Here is a 16,441-nt window from a genome sequence, read left to right as displayed (position 1 = left end):
CCCTTTCCAGCCCTCATATTTCATAGAGACGTTGCAAAGCATAAACTAAAGAAACCTCAAGAAGCTCCAGCAGGCAAGTGACTGTGAGAGACAGATCTTTTGGTTCCTCTGGAGGATGCCATAAAATCCTTTACTGGTGTCTGGTATTATTTCCTTGATGGAGTTCAGAGGTTGTTAGGAAGTCTAAGTTCATAAATTGAAAACAAGGAAGGAAAAAGACAAGGCTTAGACACTTTATGTAGGTTTACCTCCTTCCTAACAAACTCTGTAAAGATTTTAATTAAAATTTACATCTTCAAACACCTGCTCTGATCTGCTGCCTGCTTCTTAGGTGCCCAGTCTCCTGAGCCTCCTAAATTTCTAACAGTACAGTTTTGCTGCTGAGCACGTGTACAACCATTACAGCTTTGGCAACACTAAGCCACTTAATGTCTTAGCCTTGGTGCAATGCACAGCTTGTCACTGTTTTGTTCATCTTGCCTGAAGAAACCTGACCATCCCTTCTGACAGCCCAGGCAGTAAGCTGTTGCTCTCCTCCAATCCTCTGGCTAGTACTTAGAGCTCTTAAAACTCTGGAGGGCTGGTTCACTGCCTGTTTTAGAACAGGGATTTAAGTCCATGCATCTCAGTTTTCAAGACAGTGAGACAGCACTGTGGTCCTCCTCCTGTCTAGGTTTTATCTAAAAAAAGACGACCTGCATGCAGCATCTAATCCACAAGCAACTTCATAGCTACAAATGCCCTGTAGCGAGATGCAACTCTGAGCCTGGGTTTAGATATTCATTTCTTTGTCAGCCATGGAAACAATATCAAACGTGACCCCCAGTCCAAAGACCCTGCATCTCCCCATGATTCAGGAGCCAAGATATCTAACTCAAAGCTGGGGATTCCCAGAGGAAACAAGTTGACTGTCTCCAGTGTTGTATCACTGTGCCTGAATCCCCTAGTTGTGTAAACCACAGGTACAAGGAAAAAGCTCTGAGAAAATACAGGTACAGAATGTTGTGAGAGAAAATACAGAATTATATGTGACTGTCATACTTGCAGCAGTGGACGTAAAATATGGAGCTGAAACATATCACTGAATATATGTTCCTAAAATCAAGCCAGGACTCCCACTCTGTTTTAAGTCTGGAGAACAGTCACTGCTTCCATTACTGTGACCCTCCAGGATACTCAGCATTTGCCCTTCTGCACTGATTCTCACTCTTATACAAATGTTGTAAGTAGATATTTATGTATATGCATGTATATATCTAAGTACATATAGATATACAGACGTACATTCAGGCAAACAAACTCTTACACAGATAACTTCAGTTACTTGTATATCCTTTAAATCAAATTGACATTTTTCCAATGCCTTTATTGTATATTCCCCAACCTGTATATTTCCTTTCACTTTATTTTGATTTGGAAATACAATCCTCCAATCTCACTCGCATACAGAGACACTATTTAACGAAAGGACTGGATTTATATGTATATTTAATTTTGAATGAATTAGAGGTGTAAAAAAGAACATTTTCTTTATGAAGGCATACAGTTTGTATTTGTGCACATTATTTCTTGAACAGTGAGAGTTATTAATCTTATCTAGAACTAAAAGGTGACATTAGAGGGATAAAGATTTTGGGACATATGCTCAAGAAAGAAATAGAAGAGAAATGTCCACCTCTTTCAAAAATAATTGAACTTTATGAGGTATTATCACCATCAAGTTTCTATTTGTCAGTCTTTTCCACTACCTAAATGAACCTTATTGTCAACAAAAATTTTTGTACACACATTAATATTGTTTAATTCATTTTAATTAAAGTTTCAATAGTAAGATGAAGTATTTATTTTTTAATAAAAATAAGTAGGAGTTGATCTTATTCATCTTAAAACAATTTATCATTAATAAAAGCAATAAAAATGTTTGTAAATAGAAAATCCGTGAAGTAAATACATGACCACTGACTATCAATAGAGTTTCTGTTTCTGCTGCTGCATTGAGACAGAAAGTTGATGCATTTTCAAGCTTCCTCTCCTCTTACTACTATTATTCTTACTTGAGGCAAACAGAAAACTCCTTTTCTGCCCCATCAAATATTTTTGCATTTTTTCCTTTATAAATTTTGTCAGGGAGTCAAAATCTCAGAAAAATCATAAGCTGAAAATTAAAAAAAAAAAATCTGTAATTATGTTTGAACCAACTGAAAGGTTGTTGTTTTTCATAATATTGAAGTGTTTAGGTTTGTTTTCACTTATTTTAGATTTTGAACATCTGTACTCTATCTACTTTTTCACAGTCCGTTTATCTCACTTCAGCTCTACAGCCAACCACAGAATCACAGCATCACAGAATGACAGAGGCTGGAGGATACCTCTGGAGGCCATCTGGGCCAAGCCCCTGCTCAAGCAGGGCCACCCAGAGCAGGCTGCCCAGGACCATGTCCAGGTGGCTTTGGGATATCTCCAAGGAAGAGACTTCATGGCTTCTCTGGGCAACCTGTCCCAGTGCTATGTCACCTGCACAGAGAGGTTCTTCCTGGTGTTCAGGAGGAAGCTCCTGTGTTCCAGTCTGTGCCCATTGCCTCTTGTCCTGGCACTGGACACCACTGAAAATAGACTGGTTCTGGCTTTACACCTTCTCTTCAGGTACTCATAGGCATCACTGAGATCCCCTCTCTGTCTCCCCTTCTCCAGGCTGAGCCATCCCAGCTCTCTCAGCCTCTCCTCACAGGAGAGGTGCTCCTGCCCTTCATCATCTTGCTAGCCATCTATCGGACTATTTCCAGTATGTCTAGGTCTCTCTTATACTGGAATAATCACCTACATTAATTTTTCATAATTTCTAATACAACACAGACAAATGCAGGAATTTTACCTAAATGTATTCCTACTCCTTCTGCTTTACTTGTCAGATTCTCATGCTGTGTCAGCAATGCCTGCACCAAGCGTCTAGCTCATGCTTGCTGTAAAGTGCCTGGGGAACATGGCTGCATCTGAAGAGGAGGTGTAGACAGATGCCTCATTCGCCTTCAGGATACAGCTGCATTATGCTGTGCTATTCTATGTTCTTATCTTCATTATACTGAATATTGAACGATGTTTATTTCCAGATGATTTTCTAACAAAAAATATAATTTGTATGAGTTACTATTTGTCACTGTCCTTTAACTCATTCTTGACAATTAAGAAAAATTGCACAGAGTTTCAGATCATGATAAAGAAAAGCAGTATTCTCATACAGATCCAACATTGTTTAAGTGGATGCTAAATCAGAGAGATATATTCAGATGAACACCCTGGAACCTCGTGACACAGATGACATAGAGGCTTGTATTACACTGACAGACGAGGTATGCCCTAAAATCAATATTGGCCATGTTTCCATAATATGCTAAAGGCATATTTATGTAGTTACACTTCTGACTTGTACTAATTTCTTTAAACCCCTTCTAAGCATCATGTTTTTGCAGCTGTGTGTCTACTGACTCTAGTTCCACTCTGCTTGGTATTTATACAGCTCTCACCATTTCATTTTCTAACAGCTGGCAATCACTGGTGGAGTTTTCCCTCACAACATCTGTGTGAGATAATACTTCCTTACTTTTCCTCTGTAGAGGATTGACTAAACAGCATATCCTGGTTAAGCATCTGTTAACCCTGGAACTGAACCCAATTTTATCATTTTGGTGCTCCACTTATAAAAGAAACCAGTGCAATTCAGTACAGACTTGGGCTTCCATTTCAAGAATCAGAGTATCTGAGATATCCTTGACTACTGTCTTTGGATTTATTAAGAATGAAAATAAGGCAGAGCAGCAGTGGACTCCCTCTTTTTGCAGATACAGCCATCTGTGCCTTTGGAGATGTGGAAGACAGCACAAAGCCTTGTAGAATGAAAAACTAATGAGTAAATAACAGTCCCTCTTCCAGAGCTAGCTGGAATTGTAGTCCTAGCAATTCTGAGTTTGAATCTCTTAAGAAAAAAGCAACTTACAAAAGTTACTTGAATACTGCTGAAATAAACCAGTATTTGGAAAATCACCTCCGATCAGGGCACCAGCCAAGGTCAACCTAAGCAATCACTCAGGAATGGTGACAGAACAATAGACCTGCTGCACAGAGCAAATGGGTAGGCACTAGGGCTCTGCTTCTCTGTCTCAACAGATAAGCAATTCTCGGGACTTCAAATAAATCACTGGGAACAGCTAGCGGAAAGACTGATGTTGGATAGATCTCTTCTTGTGTTTTTCTTAGCAGACTGCCACAGGGAAATATTCAGATGCTGAAGGATGTCTGTTTACTTAGAAGAACCTGATCTAAAAAGAAGTGACATATTATAATCTGGTCACGCAAACTCTCTAAGCAATTAGACTGTCTTATTGGTTTAATGCTATTTTAGGTTTATTTTTGCTTTTGGGAATCAGACTTCCTTCTTGAAAAACACAGTATGTGTTATGTTACATCATACATTTATTTATCATGATATCACAGCTTACTGTAATCATTGTAAAGTTTTTGTAAGGTAACCTCAAAGTGAACTGAGATACTCTTTTGCCTTTTTGAACTTCAGAGAAAAAGAAAATATAATAGGCTTTCATCAGAATGTTTTCTAGATACTAACACTTAACATATATCTCCTTTTCAGAAAGAAAAGTAATGAGGAGGAAAAGTAATTTTTATGTGGTCCCATTTCAGGGACCACAAAACAAATTTTCATTCCATTTATATGAATTTCTTTCTTTTTATTGCCATTGATATTTTTTAAATTACAAGTGTCACATGCTTTTCTCAAAGAAAAATATTATATTAACAGGTCATTTCTAACATAACTGGATTTATTTATACTGCAATAAATAATGACGAACTTATTTGCAACTTTAAAAAAAAATCCTTATCAGGATGTAAATTAAAATAGCTTCACAGGCAAGAAGATAAGATGAGAGACTACTAATTAATAGCAACATGTTAGTATTATACAAAAGAAGCTGGTTCAAAATCGGTGGTTTTTCATGTACGAGAACCATTTCTACCAGCTTGGCAACCTGACAGGTTAGACAAGAGCCAAACCCAGTGCCCCTCTACACATGCACACACACATAGATGTACTCGTCCTGGCATAAAAAAGTACAAAAGGAAGTATATGAGTAACCCAGATCCTGGAATCTGAAAGTGGAAAGTGATTCCTTAGACTGATGCACCTTGAGAGAGGTTAGTATATTCACTGAGAAATATTCATATATGCAGCATAGCATAGCAATATCTAAATTTAGATCATATTGCAATTTCATGAAACCATACATCAAGGAAATGAAGATGCCCTTAAATATACTCACAGTTTGACAATTAATTAAATACATGCATAAGTCCTTTTTAGTCAGAAGAACAAGTACAAATATGTTTAACATAAATGTCCATACACATATAGAACTGCATGCTGCACACAGTAGTCAGAAATACCTGTAGCTATGGTCTATTTGTATGCTAGCCAGACTCCAAGTTTTTTTCCTCTTCCTTAGTGTATACTTCCTGAAAATTTAGGATCTGCAAAATCAGCTTGTTTTTAGATCAATATTTATAAGCTTTAAAGATCTAGTCAGAAATTTTGGATATATCTTTGGAAGAAAAAAAAAAAAAAAGATTTTTTTTCTCCCATCTTTTCCAAATAGAGTCTCTGTTTAATTTTAAATCATTCCTAGTCTCTTTAAATGGGTAATCCCATTTATTTTATTTCTTCTCCTTTATCAGTGCCCTTTGGCTCTTAATTCCTAACATTCTGCCTGAAATTTCATCACTGTTCTTGACCCCTTCCTAGTGCAGTTGTGAATTTTCTTAATTTTACATACATCAGAGCTTTGTTAAATGATTCATTTAAATTTACCTTCTATCTTTAATAATTCAGTTTCATTCTGAATTCCATGGGCTCCCAATCACATTACATACACTACGCAAATATATAAGATATACCACGATATAAATGTTTTAGTGATCCCTTTAAATGAGAAGAGCAATGTAAATCCTAAAGTTGGAGAATGGGATCGTGTAAGGGATAATGATGACTCATAACTGGTCTTCTGAAAACAAATTAAAGCATATATAATAATTAATATTAAAAGCTATCCTTTTAAAGGCAACAAATTGTTTATATGTATTCATTCAGAGAAGCTAAATAAATAAACGTTATTAGAGAATTGAAGGGCTTTTATATGCTGTCAAGTTCAAACATTGTTACTTCGTTTGCAAGTCTTAGGCCACGCTATCTTTTATGGCATATGACAAAGGTATGGTCCCTCCCATAAGCACCGTCTTCAGTGCTGCAGACAGATAAGCTCACGTGTTGGTATTGGTGTCAAGGTTTTGGGAGTGGGGGTCTACCGGGGTGGCCTCTGTGAGCAGAGCCCAGGGGCTGCCCTGTGCCAGACATGGCTGCTTTCAGCCATCTGCAGGGCACAGCTAAACCCATCAGCCATGGGTGTGGTATTGGAGAATGGAAAAGATGCTAGGCAGGCAGAAGAGGAGGGGAAAATAGAGTGAGAAATAGCAGTGTGACCACCAAGGTCAGGTGGAGGAGGAGCTCCAGGTGTCAGAGTAGAGGTTGCACTTCAGCCCCTGGAGGACACCCTGTCAGAGCAGACTTCTGAACTGCAGCCCCTGGAGACCCCATGCTGGAGCAGAATTTTTTTCTGTACTACTGCAGCCTGTGGACAGTCATACTGGAGTGGGAAGAAAACATGAGATGGAAAGAGAGGCAGAGAGGAACCATAATAGACTAACTGTAGCCCCCATCCCTGCCTGCGCTGCTCAGGGTGGGTAGAGTCTGGAGAGAAGTCTGAAGAGCCTGTGAGATGAGGGAGGGATGCTGTTTTTTTAGTGTTTGTCTTTGTTTCTCACTACTGAAATCTATTTTGGCTGGCAATAAATTAAATTAGTTTTCCCCAAGTCAAGTCTGTTTTGCCTAAAACAGTAATTGGTATGCAAGTTAGCTGTTTTTACCTCAACCCACAAGTTTTTCTCATCCTATTTTCTCTGCCTGTCCTGCCAAGGAGGGGAGTGAGTGAACGGCTGGGTGGGCGTTTGGCCGTTAGCCATTGCTCACCCACTGACACTCACCAGGAGAAGCACAGATCCTTGGATTCAGAAACTGCAGCTCCCCACTTGTGCAATTAATTTAGGCAAAATCAAGGTGTTTCATGGTAATTACTGCCTCATAAATATTCCTTGTTTCAACACTATGCCTGGTAGCAGCAGATGTAGATAAGAGAAAAATAAGGTTGAAAATAAATTTTGCTTTAGTCACGGTGCATTTCATAATTGAAATTAAAAAAAAAAGCTGCCAAATATATGACTATTTTCTAAATGAAATTTCAGTTCTCTGGTTGGAAGACATTTTTCTTTTAGAAACTTAACATATGTTTAAATAGTTTAAAAAAAAAAAAGGCCACAAACAAAAGAAACCCATAGCAAATTATTTAAATGAAATATTTCTGATCATAGCCTTTTTCCTCTTGATCCTTCCTTTGTGATTTTGACTCTGGCTTTACTGAAAATGAGGAAAAAAAAAATGAAATCTCAAAAATGTTAGCTGGGTGGGAAAAGGCCACATTTAGAATTTAACAGGTCAGGACAATGATCACATCTTAAAGAGTAACTGATGTTTTCTCTAACATTTGAAACTATAATACAGAAATTGAGTAATTGGGAGACTGCCACATGCCAGCTGACAGAGATTGTCATTGGTATCCTAATGCCTGGGGACTTGCAGCAAATTGCTCCAGCAGAAGATTTTTCTATGATATTATAACCATGCCATTCAATTAACGTCTACAAACAATTCAATAGTACTGATGCATAAATAACTCAAACACGATTTTAAAAATGCATACTTATAGTTACAGACATGCTCAGAAGAAAGACAATAAATGTCACTCAGTATTAAAAGCATTTTTATGAAAAGCTTACTGCACATTGTTGAAAGACAGATTAATATCTTTATGCTGGCAAACAGTAATGTCTCTTTTATGCAAATAAAGTACACGTCAAAGCATTGCTTCAATCCTTTTCTCTTCACAGCAATGTCAGTAATTAGACAACAATTCAATTTAAAAAGGAATCCGTTGATATTTAAAGAAAATTAGTTTTAAGGTTACATGAAGCCAATGCATAATATGTACCCACCTAAGAATCAAATTTAGCTGCTACATTTGCTTTAAAGCAATCATAGCCATGCCCTCTGTTAGTCAAATTTTACTAATGTAACTAATTACATGGTATGTTCAACACTTACATTTTGATCATAAAGGATTTAAAAAATTTTAAAATGGTAATTCTAAACCATTAAAGAGTTAGTTCATTCTCTTAATAGAGGTGCTACTGTTGTATTCTACTCAGATTATATTATCTCCCACACTGAAATAAATGAGAACATGAGCAATAAAAACAACTTCAACCAGAATCCTAGTGTGAGGTCACTGGACAAATACAGTGCAAAAAAATCTTTGGACTGAAGTTTATAATAAAGTAGTAGCATCGTATTTCCTGAGTTTTTATCTCATTATTAGTATCCTAAAGTAGAAACTCCTGTAACACAACTATTCACAAAAGAAAGGGTTAGATCAAAGCAAGCTGTCTCGTTGAAACAGAAAAGACCACATAGCCCTGAGAGTTCTGCATCATGAGGGAGTGATCCAACCACATCCATTCTAGGGAGGGAAGGCTGAAGAAAATTCACTTTATCAAAAAGAAATGTTGATGCAAAATCCATATAAGGAAAAGGAAGCCTGTTTGGTTTCTCCTCCAACCTTCTGCTGTTTCCATATACAAAAAGAGAGATTTTAGTAACCTAAATTATACCGATGGTGAATCTGGCCTAGTACTTCTTAGAGCTCTCTGTTAATATCTAAGAAGGAGACTGTCTTGTTAAAGCATAAAGTTTGTAGTATATCTGGGATAAATTTATAGCAAAATGTTTTGGGTTATGTGATATTCAGCCATATTTTCTATCTCAGCTCCAACCTCTGGCAAAAACACGCCTCAAAACACACAAATCTGATAAGTTTTATTTCACAGTAATTTGGGATTCTACATTTGCTCTTTTTTTAATATTAGACTGACAGAACAGCTATAAATTGGTACTTTTGAAATGTCATATAAAATAATTCTTATCACTTAACTTGATCTAGTAAGATATTTATAACCGATGACAAAGTTGCTCCTGTGCTAGTACTGACTAATACTGTCCCCACCCATAAGCCTTTTGCAGCACCTCATTTCAGTTTGCCTTTGGTGGCAGAGTCTTATCTATTAAACGAACACATCAATTTCCGGACAAAACCTGGAAAAAGATTAGCTCCCTCCCTGCTAAGATAAATCACTTCCCAGTGTTTTCACTTGCTGACTAACATTTTTCATGCGGCTTTTACTCTGACTAGATCAGTAAAAGAATGTGAGTTTTAAGATAATTAGTACTTGCGTGCTACAAACTTAAAACTGCAACTCAATTTTAGAGGTAATTGGTAGCAACTATTTTTTTGTTACACATATTTCATATATTTCCCATACAAGCAATTATTTACTTGTTTTACATTAATAAGCAAATTGGTTTTTGAATCAGGCAAAAAGGAAGAAAATACATCTTTTACATGTGCTCAAATTAAACTGACAGTTAAAGGTTAGATGATGGCTTGTTCATATGAACAAGTGAACATCATAGTACAAACACAAATCTCACAAGCTTCTGGAAATACTCCAGTTCCTTAGCATCCAAGGTCCCAGTGCAGACCTCCTTCTCTACTTCAGTGATTCCCATGTAAATTCTTGCATTTTAGAGGTAGTTATAGTCCTTAATTAAATTATACTTATAAAATAAATAATATCGTCCTTTTTTGCAATAAAGAAAGTGAGTGCCAGTTAGTGCTTTAATATCTAGACTAAATTTTCTGTCCAGAAAATATTCATTTATTTGTTACAGGTGCACAGGACTGCGTCCAAGCAGCTTTTCTATATCTCCAGGGATGGGACTACACAGTCACTGGGCAACCTTTGGCAGCATTTGATCAGCCCCATGCTAAAAAAAAAAAAAAAAAAAAATGCTTTCTCCTGTGTTCCAGTGGAATTTCCTGCATTCCAAGTTGTGCCCATTGCCTCTTGTCATTTCACTGATAGTACTCAGGAGGGTTTGGCTCCATCTTCTTCACTCTCCCCCCCCACCCCCCATCAGCTATTTATACACATTGACAACATCCCTCCTGAGTTTTCTCAGGGCTAAACAATCCCAGCTCTCTCTTCCTCTCTTTGTATGTCAGATGCTCCAATCCCTTAATCATCTTAGTGACCCCTTGCTAGAGTCACTCCAGGACGTCCATACCTTTCTTGTGTTGGGAATTATTCTTTTTCTTGTACATTTTTCCTTGTACCTTTAGATTTAGAAAGATATATTTCACATACAAAATATCTACTACAGCAGAGTAAACTTTTCTCCTAAGATTTTTACCCCCTTAGGCTACAGAAGATAAAAGCTCTTGGCAAGACAACTGGTACAATTTTATTGCAAAAAGTACCTGGGAAGAAAAAAAATTTGAAACAATCACAACAGCACTGCAGAGGACTCTGCTTTAAGGCATTCTCTTGTTCACTGGCATCCAGGTAACAGTTTAGAAGGGGAGTAACACATTCATTTGTCCTTTTCTGCTGCAGATGTATTACAGAAACAGTCAAAGAGTGAGAACTGCTTTAGGAATGAGATGAGGAGAGATTATTCCTCTCCATTGCCGCTGTAGTTACCTGTTGACAACCCATTTGCACAGGCTGACACAGGACAGAGGTTTCGAATGCAAGGATTTTTAACACAGACATAAGAGAAAGAAACTTGTTTAATTGCTAGCCAGTTTTCAGAAGTCCTACTAATCTTTTTAATATTCATAATCCATAATCACAGAACAAACAAAGTAATGGACAGCAGAATTTGTTTTGCTTTACTTCCTAGGGGTTTTAAAATATGAAATTATCAACCAGGAGCATTAGATATTTAACACAGGCTCTCAAAATCTTTAACCCTGTAGAAAAAAGACAAGGATATGATGGTCATCAGATATGAGATTGTAAAAGCACTCTTAGAATTTAAGGACTACAGTGCTCGGTTTGAGAACAGCAGCAAGCCCATGACCACAAAAACTGTCTGAATCTGAATAAATTAGCCAATTATTTTTTCCCTACCTTTGTTGATATTTTGATGCCATTATTAAACAGTGTGCAAGCAACTCTCACAACAATTTGGCACTCATTTTTCACTAAAATAACTAGAGTCCCATCCTTTACAAGCTGATTCCTGAGCAGCTCATGCAAAAAGGCTAGTGAACATTCAAATCCTGCCTCTGTTGGTTTTGGAAAGACAAAGTGGAAAGCAAAGAATACGCATCATCCAAAATCTGATGAATGTTTTATCTAAACACGGGTAAGTCATCCGGCTTAGTGAGCACCGTCCCTTATAGTGAAATGGTTACAGTCTTTCTTTTTTTTTAAAAAAAAAATTTTGCTGTAGTAGAGAGGCCAACAGTTTAAATGTCACAATCTAAACCACAAAATACATTTTGGTTTGTCTAAAATTTTCCTATTAATAGATAAAAATTACTTCAAGTAAAACCTTAGAACTGAAGCTGGAAATATACTTTGCGTTTCTCATTCATGAAGAGAAGGCTGTATTAAAATAAATCTAATGTTCTGGGATTTTCCCAGAAAACCTAGGTTTTTATCAATAAAGTCCTATTCAGCCTTCTGGACCAACATGGTAGTAACTGTATAGACTTAAATGATCAAAACAAGTAGAACTATGCCCAGCGTTGATACCTCTTACCATCTGGATAGTTCAACTGATGTTATATTACCCAGTAGAATAAAACACTTCTATATTTGGTAGTTTGTAACCTGGCCTGATACAGGATTTTTGTAGTCAAAATTAAAGGGAGGCAAATGCCTCCTTTTAAAGTGATCCTTTTAAAAAGTGATTAATAAGATCAAAGCCTAAAGTTTAGGCAGGCAGATCATATATTGAACAGATCAAATGTTGAACACCTTCAGCTACTTCAACTTAGCGTGAGTTGTCTAATCTAGTCTCTCTGAGCTGAGGCCTTACAACATTCTTTGTCCTGGCCCTAACTTTTCTAGCTGATACTCTGTTTAGTTTTCCTGTAAAGCATGCCTTTCTCTCTCTTTTTCCATAGCAGTACGTTCACGATTTCTAATTGTAGAAAAAATTGCAAAAGTAAAACTTTTATGAAATTAAGTTTTGAGAAGTGAATGAAGTCCTACATCATTTCTTTCATAAAGATTTTCACCAAAAAAAAAAAAGACAAAATGCAAATAATTAAACATCTTCAAAATTTAAAAGCAAAACTAAGGCAAAACTGCGCAAATGGTAAACAACCAGAGGTAATATCATTCAGAAACACAAAGCTAAGGAAAAATATCTAGATTTCTGATCTGACTAACTATATAAAATGAACCAATTGTGGATGTTTCTTAAACCAATCAACTGAATTTTTTTAAGTGATGAACAAAACACCAGTCTATTCTCTCGTTACTAAAGTAGTACATCCAGTGGTATTATAGAAGTTCAATATCTTAATCAATGCAAAAGTTATAAAATGCTTTTGTCTAAACATTTACAATGCACTAGGGTATCCCCTGCATAGGGGATTCTGAGAGACTGACAAAACAATTCGTTGGGAAGCAATTACAACTTACGTTGATCAGAATGAGAAAATACATTCAATTTCTAAAGCTTTATCAGATTGTATTTTTAGCTGTATTCTTGCTTCCACCTTTTTTTTTTCATCCAAATTTTGATATTTTTAACTTTAAAAAAAGTTTAGGTACCTGATTTGAACAGCTAAGTATATTGTTTGACTAAACCTCTCAGCACCCTCCTGCAGAGACCTGAGTTCAAAATGTATTTTAGAATTTAGCGCAAATGTAATGTTGAACATATTACCAAAGCTTTTCTACTAGAATAAAACATGAGTTTTTTTCTGCATTTGGCAAAACGTACTCTATGAATCTGCAGACCTAGATCGCTAACAATAGGATATTCACTGAAGAGACTAACAAAAGTCAAACAGTAGATACTCATTTAGAATGAAGCCAACGCATCCTTCCTGTCAAAGGAACAAAAAGACAAACTCAAAGCTGAACTATTTTTAAGATGAGTGGGCCTGCATATTCAAACAGCTAGGAAAAGTGCAATATTTTACTGCTTGGCAAATGTAAATCACTAGAAAAAAATCTGAATCACAGACTTGCTGTTTTCATCTGCAGGTAGTAGGTAGAAAAATTTTAGGAGGAAAATATTTTCTTATGTTGTTGTGTGTGTTTTGTTGTTTTTTTTTTCCCAGTTAGATTGCTTCCTATTAATTTTTATGCTCCTGATATTATTACTGAAGCAAAGCAGATATTCATGACTTCTTTGTGGCATTTAAAAAGACAAGTCCTACAATCTGCTAAAGAAATGTATCACAACGAGCAATGATGCCATGAAGCACAGCAGAGTATGCTTTGGTGAAAGGGCAGAGGAGGTTGGTATAGAACAGAAATTATGCAGAAGATGTTGCTTTCATCAAATGTTACTGTGAAAGGCTGCTGCTGCTGTGTTGTGTTTCAAAGAGCTCACCCGGGCGACTTGTGGTAGACAGCTCTACCTTAACATATAGTCTTCACAAATACTTCAGCAGCAGAGACTCTGGGTATGTGGATAGAATATAACATTCCTCTTGGATCATCTGTCAGCAACAAAACTGGAGGGTGGAGGAAAGAGAGACTACTTTGAGTCAGCATGATAAAATACCATGAAGGAGTTGGATCTTCCCAACTACAGTGCCCATTTTATTCATTACTATCCTCCCATACCAGGTTGATAAAAGCAGGGTTTTCATTGTTGTGAAGAAAAATATATGACCTTCAGAACTCTCAGGCTAGAGCAAACCAAAATTTAGTTCAGCCAGAATCACTGACCATGGTCAGCAGCAGTCTTAGGGAGGAAGGATGCAAACACAGTTTCTACAGATCCTTTCTCTGGCCCACGACACTTGGCCAATTCCACAGGTGGGTGGTATCCTGAGTCTGAGGTGGCTTTCAGAGCATAAAATCAACAGCTGCTGATGAATATATTCTTCATTAGCTTTTTCTATTCCTTTCTTAGTCTGTTTATACTTTTAAACATCCATGACAGCTTATGGCAAAGATTTCCACAATTTCAGATTTTGTGTAAAAAAACAGCTTTTTCCTTTCCCCTTTCAAATCTACTGCCTCAAAATTATATTGGCCTAGTTATGAGAAACAGCAATTAATTTTTAGCTTCATTCTTGATTATGTGGACTTTTCTACATTTCTTTTGTTTCTCTCTTTCCCTCTACTAAACCAGATCAACGCATCTGAAGGTAGATTGAAATGTTGTACAGACCAGCTACTACTCTCTATACAGTGAGAAATGGACACGTTTATTGTACCAGAAAAGAGTTCCTGAAATATGCCATTTAATCACTTTCATGAAAGCTGGAGAAGTATGGCCAGAGCAACTCAGTAGAACATGACAGACACAGAGAAGGGAATTATGAGTATAAAATTGTTTAAAAAATATATACTTGAAATTAAGTTTCTACAGTAAAGCTGAAGTGCACACCTTCAGTTTCTTGGGAAATAATTAATATTTTACCAAATGCTTTTAAGCCATTGGAAGGTAGCCCTTCCATGTCCCCTCAAGTTTTGCGTATTTTGGTTTGAGTTCTTTCTTTAAACTGTCCATACAAAATGGGCACGTTAGAAAGAAAGAGAATGAAATTCTATAACTATTTACTCTTTTGAACTTTTCCATGATGAAAACAAGAAAACAGAGCCCAATCTAACAGTTTTTTTGTTTGTTTGTTTGTTTGTTTTTTCTTGTCATGTGTCTATTGGCACAGCACACTTAGTTCCTTACACAACAAATACTTTTTCTGTACTATTTCATCATTCAGGAAAAATCTCCTGGATGGCAATTTTTTTGTCACTGAATATTGTACAACTATGACTACTCAAGTCATTCCCAGGTGATCTTTATCATATTTCAGAAAGCGAAATGAAATCACAAGCTATACAGCACCAATTGTGTTCTTATGTTTAGTTTGCAGTTTCTTAGGATACTATTTATTTTGCATGTTCTGCTGATAAAAGTGATACCAAGGCAGTAGAGTACACACAAACAAACAGAAAGCATGTATTGCCATGGCCCAGAGTAAATGCATAGAACATTCACTTCAACAAGGATAAGCTCATTTAAACATTCAGAAAAAGCATTATAATGAGACAAATAACTCACTTTTTGATGTGCAAATACAATTGTTTACATCATAGGAAATAAGGTAACAGAAGTTGAGAATGTGTGTTTTGCTACTGTTAGGATAATTAAGTTAACTTCAGCACTATAAATATGGATGTAGCTATGTCATTCCCCGTAGTACTTAGTACTAACCAGCATCCCTGGGCACAATCAGTGAAAGTAGAATGTGTATTCCTCTTAAGCATATTGGTAGGAGTTAAATCCACCTAGCCATTGACTCTGCAGTCCCAAGTTACGTATCAAGGAATGAGAATTCAGCATGTCCAGAATTGTCTGTAGTTTTCTCATTTTTTCCTTAAAGGTAAATGCAAACTTGCTGTTTTTATGCTCTCAGCTTTCAGACCCAAGTCAGATAAATCTATGTCTGCAAAGCAGTTTGAGCAAAATTCAAAATAATGTAGTGTTGAGTTTACTTCTGCAAAAAGGCAGCTGCATACCATCCTACATCTCAGTAAAATAACTTCACTACTGCTTATTCTGGAGCAATTCTCAGCTTTTCCTGATGGATTTTGTCCTACTTGGCACAAATAATTTCAAATTTGTTAGAAGAGCAGTTTGAGCCTGACTCTCAAACAAATCTCAAGCTGGGTTTCTGAGGCTCAAAAGCAATATTAAAAGTTGAAATCGTTTGTGTATCACTTTCCATTTTAATTTACTGGCTCCAAAAAGAGTTCAGTAATCATGTCGTCCAAACATGCTCTTTCATCTTTGTTCTCTGATATTGGAAATAACAAAACAGAAGTGTCTCCTTGTAAGAGTCATCTGAACACAACTCAATGTAAGGAAAGGTGTAGTTTACCCAGGCTGGCACTTTGTAGGACAGTATACGAGAACTTAATTCAACATTTAACCACATTAAAATTAACAAAATTGATTTATTTAAACAAAAACAACTCCTTCAATCAGATATGTCTTTCATCTTGAGAAACTACTGTGTCTATTAACCATAAGTAGATACTTTATGAATTTAAGGTAAACTGACTTCAGGCACTGTAATCCCTATGGTTCTGTATCTTTCTACTGAAGTTGTTTCTATACCATGTCACTTAAACTGAAAAGTAGGATCCAGAGGATATGGCAGAT

Source organism: Cygnus olor, chromosome 2 (genome assembly GCF_009769625.2).
Source record: "Cygnus olor isolate bCygOlo1 chromosome 2, bCygOlo1.pri.v2, whole genome shotgun sequence".
Lineage (NCBI taxonomy): Eukaryota > Metazoa > Chordata > Aves > Anseriformes > Anatidae > Cygnus > Cygnus olor.
This window is presented reverse-complemented; position numbering follows the sequence as displayed.